General features: G+C 37.5%; 1 long non-coding RNA gene across 2 annotated transcripts in view; it reads left to right on the top strand.

Annotated features, from left to right (window-relative positions):
* The window catches only part of LOC103794720 (uncharacterized), a 94,519-nt gene that overhangs the window by 61,282 nt on the left and 20,173 nt on the right, over window positions 1-13,064 (top strand). For both annotated transcript variants that reach the window (XR_013527196.1, XR_008472961.2), the window contains one exon: window positions 5,885-5,939. This is a non-coding gene — a long non-coding RNA (uncharacterized LOC103794720). The remainder of the gene's footprint in view (window positions 1-5,884; window positions 5,940-13,064) is intronic.

Below are 13,064 nucleotides of genomic sequence, written 5' to 3' on the forward strand. Positions count from 1 at the left end.
AACTTGGACCCTGAGAGTGCCACCTAATTCAGTCCTCTGTGGTGTGTTTCTAGTCTGCTTCAAACCATTGAAGTTGAAAACTGAATTGGCCAGGTGTGGTGGCTCATACCTGTAATCCTAGCACTTTGGGAAGCCAAGGCAGGTGGATCACAAGGACAGGAGTTTAAGACCAGCCTGGCCAACATGATGAAACTCTGTCTCTTCTAAAGATACAAAAAATTACCCAGGCATGGTGGCATGCGCTTGTAATCCCAGCTACTCAGGAGGCTGAGGCAGGAGAATCACTTGAACCCGGGAGGTGGAGGTTGTGGTGAGCTGAGATTGTGCCACTGCACTCCAGCCTGGGCAACGAGGTGAGACTCCATTAGAAAAAAATAAAAATAGAAAAGAAAACTGAATTAACATAAAGCTAAAGAATATGCTACGACTTTGCTTTCACATTGCTTCTGATGGCATTGGCCACCATCAGGCCAAGGGGGATGTTTGCAATACAAGTAAAATTGTAGACTCTGCTGATAACAATCATAAAATAGCTCAAAATTATGTCATGCTTTAGCTAGCTTTACATTTTAAGCATATTATTGTTTTTGGGGTATGTGTTTATTTCCAGGATTTCTGAATATCTTTTTTTCTCTATGCTCTGTCCTTTTATGATATCTTCAGGTCTTTCCAAGCTAACAATTACACTGGACCGTCTGTCAAATCACTCCCACCATCAGTATCCCTCAGAAAATGTCCTGTAATTTTCGGTGCTATTTTTCCAAACTGGATGGAATATTGCTATAATAAGCTGTTTGATGAAATGTTTATTCATGTGGTCTAAATTGTATCTAAGTCCCAAAGCTACAGATAAAATATCCTGTCACTTATATTCTAAACAGAACCTAAGAATTATCAACTTTGGGGCCATACTCCTTCATGTCTGACCCCTAGATCTTGCAAGGAACCGGCAAACAACCCTCCATTTACAACACTAGCATCCCTCTTCCTCATTCCTCAATCTGCTTAAGAAGACTAGGGTAGGTAAAGGGGATGGCAGGCAGGCGTTTGAGTCACCTGACTTTTTGCTGCCATTGTGAAAAGTGTAATTTTCTGGATAAGTTGTTTCCTCTTCTTCTTCCATGAGACAAGGAAAAGGGACGTCTTCCAACATCTTCCAAGCCAAGTAATAGGAATGCCTAGAAAATAACATAAATATTTTAAATGCTTACGAGAAGAGATAGACACTTTCCTTCCCTGATAGATAAAATCCACAGAGCCTGCAGTAATACCTGAACATAGGAGATTATAAGAGAGATTCGTATCTGTAACATATTAGGCAGGTAATTATTACTTCAGTGAAAATCCCTTTCATGCATACACACTCTGCCTCATCAGTGAGTGGTCTCATCTGATCCTGAAAAGTGTTTGGCTTCTCTCATCAATCAAACTTTCTTTGTTTTATTCTCTCCTGTGCTCTCTCCTTTCTTCCCTCTTCCCACCCCCCACTCCTTCTTTTCCTTTCTTTCTTTCTCTTTCTTCCTTCCTTCCTTTCTCTCTTTCTTTCTTTCCTTCTTTCCTTTCTTTCTTCTCTCTCTCTCTCTCTCTCTTTCATTCAAGCTTTCTGCCCATAAACATTCTTTAACAGTCATTGCCATCTCAGGAAGAAGAAAGAGATTGGTGGATGTTCTCTGTTCCCCATTCTGAATGTCACATTTTCCCCTTAGTATTTGGTGGTGGTTCTGTCATCTGCTGTTTATTAATAGGACACAGTGTTTATGTGTCATTTACAAAAAGGCAGAGTAATCATAAGAAAGAGCATAGGCTTAGAAATTTAATGTACTTTGTTTAAATTCTGGCTCTGTCACTTATTGACTATATGATCTTGGGCAAATTTAACTATTTTCTTATCCTTGACTTGTGAATAATGACAGCAAGAATGACAATGGCAACGATAATGAAAAAGTCAATGACAATGATACTAGCATATTGTCTTGGTCATTGGTAGATATACTGAGTAATTAAAACACCTGGTTCAGCCATTAATTAATTTAATAAATTAATGTGTTCTGGTGCTGTTTTGGGCACTGAAAATTCTATAATGAGTGAGAGAACTATTATCTTTCTTTTTTTTTTGAGACGGAGTTTCGCTCTTGTTACCCAGGCTGGAGTGCAATGGCGCGATCTTGGCTCACTGCAAACTCCACCTCCTGGGTTCAGGCAATTCTCCTTCCTCAGCCTCCTGAGTAGCTGGGATTACAGGCACGCGCCACCATGCCCAGCTAATTTTTTGTATTTTTAGTAGAGATGGGGTTTCACCATGTTGACCAGGATGGTCTGGATCTCTTGACCTCATGATCCACCCGCATCGGCCTCCCAAAGTGCTGGGATTACAGGCGTGAGCCACCGCGCCCGGCTGAGAACTATTATCTTTCTTTCCTCATAGAGCTTATGGCCATCTAGTGCAAGGGTTGGAAAACTACAGCACACACTGGGGGCCCAAATCCTGCCTTGAGTCTATTTTGACATTGTCTTTGAGAGAAGATTGGCTTTCATTTGTAAAGTGTAGTAAACAAAAACAAATAAATGCAACATAAAAAACTCATTACGGCGCACAAAACCTAAAATATTTACTGTGTAACCTTTGGTAGAAAAGTTTGCCTGTTGATCCTCTAATGGTACACACAGGAAACATTCAGGAAAATGCTTTTCTCGTGCCAGCCAATTCTTGACCTAAAGTTCTTTGCATTGTTGTTTTGATTAATATCTGTATCCTTTCCATTCCCCGATAGGCTTCTCATTGCCCCTGCAATAAAAATCAAAATTTTCAGATATTTATAGACCCTGAATGGGTAACCCCTATGCCTTTCCAATCTCTTCTAATTATATTCTTACACTTCTGCATCACTGGACTTTTTTTATTTTCAACAAATATTGAACATGTACCACAGCCCAAGGTATTATAATTCTTTACCTCCCCTCCCCCCAAACTTTCAGCCCATTTACTTCCAACTTATCCTTCAGAATTCAGTTCTAAGGTAACTTCGTTTGCTAAAATGTCCTGACCTCTCCTTAACACATGTGTTCCACCCCCTAAATCTTTTAACTACTGATAATTGCGGTAATTTCATATTCTTTTTTGCAATAGTTTTCTTACTATCACCTCCATATGTTAGTGCCATGAGGACAAAGGCTATATCTCTTTTGTTTATTTATTTATCTCTAGCACCTAGCATCCTTACTTGATGCTCAATAAATATTAGGTAACTAAATGAAACAAAGAATGAATGATGCACTGTCATGTTTGTTGAAAAAAAAAAATAGGTCAGATAGCTTATAGGATTCTTTCAATGTGGAGTACCTAGTTCTCCCAGGGAAATATAACCCTAAGTGGAATTTTTGTGACTGCATCTTCATAATTCCTTCATTCTCCCTATATAATTAATGGGGGCCCAGAAAGCTGTTTGTGCGATACATTATCTGCACCACACAGCAAATGCATTTGTTATGGAGTTATCTGGGCCAAAGCTAATGAAACATTTGCAAATGTCCTGATTTACAAAGAGTAAATTGGTTCACCTGAATGACAAGGTTTATAAGCAAGAAAAATCTTCTTTGCCATTTTCTCACTATGTTCTGGTTTGCCTCAAAATCGCAAGGAAACATACCTCACCATTCCCCGGCTGAAGACAAAGGCCAGAGATCACCTTGGAGGAGAACAAAAGCTCTAAGGTCAACATTCCCTCGTGGCAATGACAATCCTCTCATGAGTCTTCAGATGCCTGAGAATTCTCTGAAATTGTAAAGAGAATGTTTCCTTGTATATATGTACATGCTCCTAAAGACCACATCAGATTTATCAGCTTCTCATTGGGGTCTGTGGCACCCTAGTTGTTGAGAACCAGTTCTTTAAGAAAATTCTGGGCTTCCTTATTCTTAAACGTATTTGTTATTTTTTTAAAAAAAGAAGATGAAGGCTGGGCGCAGTGGCTCACACCTGTAATCCCAGCACTTTGGGAGGCCCAGGCAGGTGGATCACGAGGTCAAGAGATCAAGACCATCCTGGCCAACATGGTGAAACCCCGTCTCTACTTAAAATACAAAAATTAGCAGGGCGTGGTGGCGTGTACCTGTAATCCCAGCTACTTGGGAGGTGGAGGCAGGAGAGTTGCTTGAACCCGGGAGGCGGAGGTTTCAGTGAGCCAGGATCAGGCCACTGCACTCCAGCATGATGTCTGGTGACAGAGCGAGACTCTGTCTCAGGAAAAAAAAAAAAAAAAAAAAATGAAGATAAGGAGCAGAGGTGAATGTAAGTCCTGAAAGGAGCTTTCGTATTTCTGTTCCCAACCTTTCCTGACCCACTGTACAGATGAGAAAATTCAGATCAGTTGAAAAGCTGATTTGCCCAGGGTTCTACAGCAAGTGAAACACAAACCAGGGACTCAGATTCTGCCAGCCCACTGTCCTTTCTACTACACCCAGCTCTCCACCGATATGACAAATGTTTATTTCTGCTTTCATTCCTTTCCTCATTCACTCACCCAACTTTTTCCTTCTTCACGTATTCTCTTACCGTTCCACATTATCATTTTCTCAAGATTAATTTCTAATATTTATTATTTGTGACTAGATCATTTCTAAGAATAATTTTGGCTTCAATAAACAATTGTTCAATAAGGTGGTTAAATCAGAAAATAACATACAATAGAAGAACACATTTATCTTTTCCTTTCCCAATGCGTCTCTCAAGTGATAGTAAAGAAATAAAAAATCATATAAATCTGCAAGAACCAATAGCATGCAAGAAGTAAGGGCACTATGTAAGAGACTTCAACAAGTTTTAGGAATTGAAGATGGAAGATTCAACAGAGACAGAACTACAAAATAAGTGCCTGCAGAGGGAGACACTGTTGAAAGGCAAACCAATTCATCCTGAGAAGTCAATACATAACAACAGATATGTGAGGATGATAAAAATTGGGGGGCTGATTAAATGTCTTTGTATGAAGGAGTTGAACATCACCTTATCTCCTGAGTTCTTGTAAGCCACACAGCAGTGTGCCCAGAGACCAGAGGCAGAATGGATTAAATCTGAATGGCTCCAGAAAAAGACTTTCAAATATGGTTATTGTCATCAGCCATTGAAATTAGCAATTTCCTACGCTTTCACTTTAATAATAAAGCCCAGTCATAAACCCCTCCAATGTGCTCAAAGCTTCAAATTAGTTTTTTCCTACCTAGAAGGTAAAAAACAGGTAAAGGATCAACTGATAGTTTAGAGGCATCCAAAATGACTGGGAAAATTCTAAACCAATAAAAACAAAAGGAAAAGCTGGAAGAAAACAGATATGACAGGGAGTGAAATAAAACTTCTTAACCAAAGCTTATTAATAATGTAAGCCTAGAAGGTGTATCTGTATAAAGAGGATGACATAAAAGATAATAAAAACCAGAAAATAATTATTAAATTATATGTGTATATGTACATATATATGTACATATGCATACATTGACTGAAATTTTTAATGCAATAAAAAGTTACAAGACAAAGTTAAGAAAATATTCAGATAGTAGAAAATGGCAAAAAGTTAAAAAGAGTGTGGGACAGTTTTCAAGTACTTCCTGTAAGCTCTAAATGCATCCTTTATAGCCTTCTCTAAGACAAGGGAGGTGGGCCTTATGAATATTTCCCCTTTGCCAGTTGGCATGAAACTGGAGGAAAACTAGAGAATGAAGGGCCTTTTCTTCCAGGTTCTAGTTTGCTCTTCTCCCGAGATTCCTGTAGCACACCCAGCTTCTACAGCACCCAGCCCCTGTAGAGTGAGGTGGCCCAGTGGTCAGTAGTACAGGGGACCTCCCTCACTTCTCCAGAATGCTTTCATGTGGTTTTATGTTGTGTTTATAGGCATGGTACCTCTCTGTGGAAGGCTACACCATGGCACTACGGAGTACAGACTGTGGTAAGTCCTGCTGGCAAAGCACCTCTGTGAACTTCTCTACCACTCAGTGATCCATGGTCACGTCGTCTCCAGTGAAATGTAGATCCACCTGAGAAGTAAGGGAGAGATTTTTCCTTGATGTTCTATTATAACCCTAGGGATTGTGGCCCTACCTATATCTGCTATCTTTACCTTTTACCAGCTAATTCCTCATTACTGCAATATCATGTTTTAATTAATAATTCTTCATATTAGAAAAAATCTCATAAATAAGTCATACAGTTATGTTGGAAAGAAGTTCTAGGTGAATCATTTTGTATCAGACTCAGGGAACAGACTGTTGAAAATGGAGCAAAAGAACAAGATAAGATAGGTCTGACACATGGAATTAAAAAATAACGAAAAAACTATAGATGATTTGAAACAATCATTTAAGAGAAAAAAATGGGTGTGTGCTTAGTATATGTAATGATGTATTATGAAATGATGTGGCTGGGTGTGGTGGCTCACGCCTATAATCCCAGCATTTTGGGAGGCTGAAGTGGGAGGATCATTTGAGGTCAGGAGTTCAAGACCAGTCTGGCCAACATGGTGAAACCACATCTCTACTGAAAATACAAAAAAATACCTGGATATGGTGGTGGGTGCCTGTAATCCCAGCTAATCAGGAGTCTGAGGCAGGAGAATCGCTTGAACATGGAAGTGGAGGTTGCAGTGTGCCGAGATCGTGCCATTGTGCTCCAGTCTAGGTAACACAGTAAGATTCTGTCTAAAAAAAAAAATGATGTTAGCTTAGAGAATATTGTGAAAGTAAAGATAGGCAATTACTAACTTCACTAAAGTGCTCAAAAATATTTAAGGAAGAAAAAACAAATTTTATGTTCATTTATGTAAATATGACAATATGAACATATGTATTTTATTTTAAGTGAAACTTAATATAATTATGCTTACTTTATGGAAAGATGTTAAGTGTGGAGAGAAACATGCCCAAGGTCGATAAGTCACACAGTATTATCAGGCACATAAACTTTTAGAAGTATGCTGCTAAATACTAGAAAATAATGGCAGCATTGATTTTGAGAATGAGATTCCTTTTGAATATCAGGAATAAAGAATGCAGTATGGCAATACTCTTTTTCATTATAAACCATTCTGATCATTTTTTAAAACCATGGGGACGTATATATTTTGAAATCCAAAAAAATTTTTCATGGAGGAGATAAATGAGATAATGAATGGAAGGAATCAGCAAAGGGCTTAGCAGACCGTCATCATTCAATGAGTGGTGCTTGTGATATAGTGATTATTGAATAAATTAGTTTGGAGAAAAAAACCCACTATTTAGCATTAAATGTATATTTTACCTTCAAGGAAGGTGGTATAGAATAGGTAAAACTTGGTTTGACACAGTAAGCATACCCATTCCTGACATAATTTTTTTTCTGATACACATTAAATAGATGTTATCGCTTGGGTGTTTCACAAGGGTCAATGAACAGCACTTTAAATTATGTCTTAGACAAGGCTTTGACTGGAAAAAAAATCAATCTTCTGAGAGTATTTTTTTTTATACTCTAGCCTTGCATTAACAAACCAACCAACAAGGAACTCCCATCCCCACATCCATATAACAGCAGCAACAAGAATACTGCAGATATTGACATTAAAATCTTAATAGATACATGTATATTTTTAAAACCATAAAAGAATCAATTTATATGGATGCTCTCTAAATTAATAAGATTTTGACAGTCTAATTAATAAAAATTTAAAGATAGAATATTTGGAAGAAGAAATCAATAACAAGCTTTTTAACTAGCTTCTTCCCAGGAGTGAGGTCAGTTGAAAGGCTTTTGATATCACTTGCGATCAGGTAATTGGTGTCTTTCAACAATAGCCAGTGAGGAGCTGACCAGGTACTTCAAGCATATCCAGTAATTCAGAAACTGGCTTGTACAAAACTAGTGACCACAAGCTTTTAAAAGACATGACTAAAACCAATCACACATTTACATTTCAAACCTACCACTGTATCTAAAGTCACACTGATGTAATGTGACCACATTGCATCAACCTGTTTCAATGTAAGGCTGACAGGCCATATTTTGGAAACACGAGAAACGTATCATTATTAAGTGGTAGTTGCAATGGAACTTATCTAGGGAATTCTGCTCAACACCTCTAAAGCAATTAGAATTAATGAAATTCTCTTAATGAAATTCTCTGAGTCAGAATGATAAATATAGCCTATGCACAGATATACATATAAATATAGCATATGCACACAAATATACATATATGTATACATTATATATGTATTTTACATGCATATTATTTGTTACTTTATATATTATGTATGTAATTTATATATACTTAAACCTGTGTGTTTATATGTATCTCATGTATATACATGCCATTTCTCTGGCTCTCTCATACAAATATTCATATGCTATAAATATCTCATATATATGAGAGAGAGAGCAACATTAAACTCACATATTGTTAGCAATGTGGAAGTATTAACTGAACTCCAACCAATATTTATGGATATGAGATAGTAGGATATTGTGATAGGCTTCATATTCATGCCAAGAATGAACACTAAAATGTGTGTTCTGATAATCCGACCTCAGGATGAATGTGATATAAACCCTGTCCTAAATACCAGAAAGTTTTATTTATCTCTCATATTCAGCCACAGTTACCTTCACCAAACTCAGTTGCATCTTTACTTTTCTGATTTCAGTTTTCTCATGAAAATAGAATTAGAAAATAATACCAACTGATCTCACAATATTGTCTTGGAATTCACACAAGATAATGGTACAAAATACTGTGCAGATTTGAAGTAGTGAAACAGCTATATAAAAATAGCTGTATATGAAGTTCAAATTTTGAATAAACATGAGAGTTTGCTGGCTCATGTGACTGGGAAATACAAAGATAGAACGACCTCAGCGAGCTCTAGACACTTAAAACTTATCCGGAACTTGTTTATTCTTTATCACAGTTACCCGCTTCACCTTATGGTTTGATTTTATTTTCTTATATCATGAAGTAGCTTTCCATACAATGGGTAGAGTGGTGGGTCAAGCAGCACGTATCTCCCAGTTTGTGTTAAGTGATTTTGGTAATCCAGAGAAAAGAAAGATATCCTATTAGTATCTGCTTGTAAATTTCCAGGGAAGGACCTTGGAAAGGACCTTATTGGATCACCTTGGGTCACATGCCCAAATTTGAGTGGAGGGGTTTACAGTGGCCACGAGAATGCCAGGAACACCATTAAATGATGGAAACTTAGCTCTTCAAAATAAATGTGTGCTCTTACAAGGTGAAGGGGCAAAAAAAAAAAAAAAAAGAATGCTGGCAGAAAATACCAGATGTCCAACACCACGCCCTCTATCTTTCTCTGCTTATGTTTCCAATGCATTTCTCTGTCCCAGCCCTTATCATAATAGAATGAGATTGTTTCTTTATTGTGCACATTGCAGACGTGTGTCTGGTTTACCCTTGAAACCCCAGCACATATCACAGGACCCAGCATAGATTAGTTGGTCAAGAAATACAGACTGAAGGAATTGATTAAATAATTATTCTGGGAAAACTTCAGAGGATTCTGCCATCCCAGTTCTTGTATGTATGTGGAAAATCAACTCCTGTATGCCTATATGCCTACATTCTCCTGAGCTCAAATATGCTCCTTGAGAATGCTTCTCTATAATTTATTAAATATTCACTTGATACTGATTAGGAGTAAAGCCCTATGCAAAGTTTTTCAGATGATTCAGAGTAGGGAATTTAGGATTACTTCTCGGTTTTCTAAATGATAAATGAGAAGCTCTACCTTCAGGAAGCTTACAGCCTGATTGGCAAATCATGGCATCTGACCTAAAATTGGTAATTCTCAAAACTGCATGAAAAAATGCTGAAATAATCCACTCATATGATATATGACATTGAGGTTCAGAGGTAAGATAAATGAAGACCAACTAGAAATAATAGAAAAACTAAACAACCTTAAGAGAAAACAAGGTTCTGGTGGAGGCAAGCAGAAAGGAAGAATTACATCTGGGAGTCTACTCTGATTCAGGCACTATGCCCAGCATCCTATAACCACTATCTTGGGAGAGCTTCCCAGCCCCAGGAGAGGGATGTTTCTATCTCTACTTGGCAAGGTAGAAAACTAAGGCTCAGGGAGGTTAAGTAAATCAGTGAGACAATGTTAAGAATACAAGGGTTATAACCATAGATTGATGTTTTCAATGCTCTTGTGCTTTCTTTCATGGTGTGATTAATCATACATACAACACATGAGTCAGTGTAAAAGCTCTGTAAAGATGACCAATCAGAAGATATAATAGACAGATAATTTATAGCTACTTGGATACAGATAATTATAAAAATATTAACAGGTAATGGGAATTGATTATAGGTGATAGATTATAAAGATGAATGGGAAATGAAGACACATAAATATACAATTGAGTTAGGTTGATAGGTACATTCATATATATTCACACAGAGACACCATCAACCCTACCTTGTGAAAAGTCAATTTGGCCGGATATAATGTGCTCTGGTGCGAAGATAATCGGGCAATTATAAGGAAGTCGTGATCTGCTCCTACCTCTCCCACTGTCTCTGTGGTCCTGTGTCCTTGTCCTTTCTCATCCTCAGTTTCATCATCTGTAAAACGAGAACAATAAATAGAGCCCAGCCTACTATCACAGGATAGCTCTGAGAATTCTAGAAGGTAATTGTAGGGGAAGCACCTTGGAAAGTATAACATGCTCTGTTGCCCCTGTGTGTTTGACCTGGATGTTTTGCAACTTCTTTTGAAAAGAAAGCCAGCCCCATATTTAGGTCAGGAAATGGGTTATTTTTTGAGATGATGCTTGAGCTTGGCTACAGCCTGCCTGCCACTAGAAGCATGTTTTATCAGGTCCTACATTGCATCTATCTTGCAGCTTAGCTCATATCATCAAAAACCACATTGGTGCCCTCCATGTCAGCAAATGGTTGTTCCTCTGTTGTATCTTTTGCCCCATCTCCAAAGCTGAGCTTGGTAACAGACCCTTTTTTGATGCCAGATAATCTGAAGGCAGGATAAAAAGTCAGGAGAATGTTTTCCCACTCAAGATCAATATCCCTTTAACCTTCCTTTCCTCCATCCTTGGAGAAATATCTCTCCTAACCTCACTGGCAGCTTCTGCCCTCCCACACTCCTGTCTTTCATTCTCCCTCCCTTAACTTCCCCACCTCCACCACTGCCTGGTTAGAATTCAGCAAGTCTTCCCCTTGGAGCTCTTGCGTTAATGTCCGTCATAATAGGTTCTGTGGAATAGTTTTTCCATACATAGAGTCCCTTATTACTATGGACTAAAGAAACTCAGGAGTTACTGTTTTAGAGCCGGGAAGACACAGGTTTGAATCGTGCTTTGTTATTACAAGCAACATGATCTTAGAGAACCGACTTCACTTCTTGAATCTTGGTTTTCTTTTCTGCAAATTGTGGGCACGATACCTGCCATGCTCATCCTCAGCAAGCATGAAATATTTACTACAGAAAGGTCCAACAGATTAAATCCTAAGTTTAAAAATGTTGGTGATATGCAGTTTATTTTATTTTTTAAATTTAAAAACATACAATTTTTAAATGCTAAAAATTACTTTAAGGTTTTAAAGTATGGCTCTAATAATTTAACCTTACTGATAACCCCACACAGTATGCATTATAAATTCCCCTGTTTTACAGACAAGGAACAAAGAACTTGAAGCCAAAAATGTAAGCAACCATGCCCTAAATTACATGTTTAGTAAGTGGTGGCATCAGGATTATAACCAAACACCTGGATTCCAGAGACTGAGTTTAACCACTATGCTACACTGCCTAAGCAAACCAGTGATCCATTCCTAGGATGTTAGATGGGTTTGATGGTTTGGACGTACACGATGGAGTACTTAAAAGCAACATAAAAGGATAGCATAGGTAATACTCTGGTAGTAAATGAACACTAACGTATTTAATTTTTACTGATACAGAATCCAGTGAGTGTCTAGACAAACATTCTGGGTCAACAATCACTTTATTTAATATCTCTGGAAATGAGAACTAGATATTGGTGAGCAATACTAACATCTACCACTCCTACCTATTTATCAGTTAGAAATAACCTACTAAATTAATACATTATGACTGTACAGTGTACTATTAAAGACATGACATTTTATGAAGAAAGAAACAATATAATATAAAAGTTAATTTCTTTTAAAGTTAAAATATGTGAAATACCTATACACGTTTTGTAAAGACCTACACTAAGGAAAAATCTATACTGAACATATTAAAATGAATGAATACCCATTTTATATCAATCATGTATCTTCTGTCTGTCTATTTATCTATCTATCACATAAGAATGACTAGCGAGGAAGGGAATAGAGGAGGTGAATAGGTATATAGGAAATAAATAAATTTTAAAAAATCAAATGGGAAAACTTGCAGAGAGAACTTGCATGGATCAGTGGGACCGTAAGCCATGAACTGAGAAATGTTATTAACTCAATCTCTAAAGCAGAAGTTGGCAAAACGTTGCCTGCCTGACAAATCTGGCCTGCTCACTATTTTTATGTGTAAAGTTTTTTGCAGTTTCTATTCAAATACATTTCTTTTTCCTTTGGATAAAATGTGATTGTCACTGGAAAATATCAAACCAGCATTTCTTAACAAACATGTATGGGTTTATAATTAAACTCAATAAAACATGATGAAATATAAACAGTGAAGAGCTAAAATCCAACTAAAATTGTTATAAGAAACAATGCCAAATTTATTTTGGGTAGGGTACAATACATTTTGTTTTGTTTTTAACACTTTCTACTTTTATTTGAGATTTAGGAGGCACGCATGCAGGTTTGTTACACGCATTTACTGCATGGTGCTGTGGTTTGGATTGTGAGTAAGGCGGTCACCCAGGTAGTAAGCATAGTACCCAACAGGTAGTTTTTCAGCCTCTGACCTCCTCCCACTCTTTTTTCTATAGTAGTCACCAGTGCCTACTGTTCCAGTCTTTATGCCCATGTGTCCCCAGTGTTTAGCTCTCATTTGTAGAAGAGAACATATTGTATTTGATTTTCTGTTTC

Source organism: Callithrix jacchus, chromosome 1 (genome assembly GCF_049354715.1).
Source record: "Callithrix jacchus isolate 240 chromosome 1, calJac240_pri, whole genome shotgun sequence".
Lineage (NCBI taxonomy): Eukaryota > Metazoa > Chordata > Mammalia > Primates > Cebidae > Callithrix > Callithrix jacchus.